The sequence below is a fragment of the Penaeus monodon genome, chromosome 19, assembly GCF_015228065.2.
Source record: "Penaeus monodon isolate SGIC_2016 chromosome 19, NSTDA_Pmon_1, whole genome shotgun sequence".
Lineage (NCBI taxonomy): Eukaryota > Metazoa > Arthropoda > Malacostraca > Decapoda > Penaeidae > Penaeus > Penaeus monodon.
In genome coordinates, this window is record NC_051404.1 from 7,410,614 (window position 1) to 7,411,357 (window position 744).

Consider the following 744-nt stretch of genomic DNA (forward strand, 5'->3'; position numbering starts at 1 on the left):
CTTCGCCATTGTTTTCAGCATATATCGCTTGGTGTTGCTGCCGAAATAACGTCATATTGAAAGAGAAAATTCCCGTCCTGTGTGTGTGAATCATGTTGCAGTCCAGTCGTGTTGATATTATTGTCTATCATTTTTATATTTATGATTTGTTAATATTACTGTTTGAAATTTGGTGCAGTCTGTTAGCTATTGAAGTTTCGGAAAATATACCTTTGAGTTCAGTTTATTCGGAAGGGAAGTTTCCGAAATTATATGGAATTAGGTGGGTTTCGTTGCGTCTGTTTAGTTTTTGAAGTTTCTGAAGTTAGGTGGAATGAAGTTAGTTATTTAGAATTCTTAACTAAAATGGCTTTAGTTCAGTCATTCCATTTTTAATCGTTGTTATTTTTATTACCGTTATTTTTTATATTCTGTATTTTATTTTCCGTGTGATTTCGTGTGGCCATGTAATTTTAAATGTAGCGATAACAATAAATGAATGAATAGGTAAATACATAGTCACAACCTCCCACACATACATTTTACAGAAACAACACATTTAGAATACCTATAAAATGTCCAATCACTTTCCCGCCACAAATAGATAATCACCTCCCCCCCCCCCCCACACACACACACATCTTTGTAAAACTAGACATTATAAGGCAGTCACTAACCCCCTCATATCTATAATAAGTTAATTTAACCCCTCCCCAACACCGCTTACATAAACAACACATTTTATGGTGGGGAAAAATATTTACT

At 34.3% G+C, this 744-nt stretch overlaps 1 protein-coding gene across 1 annotated transcript in view; it reads left to right on the forward strand.

Annotated features, from left to right (window-relative positions):
- LOC119585036 (furin-like protease 2) overlaps positions 1–744 on the forward strand; it is a gene marked incomplete in the record, with an annotated part of 48,730 nt that overhangs the window by 35,063 nt on the left and 12,923 nt on the right.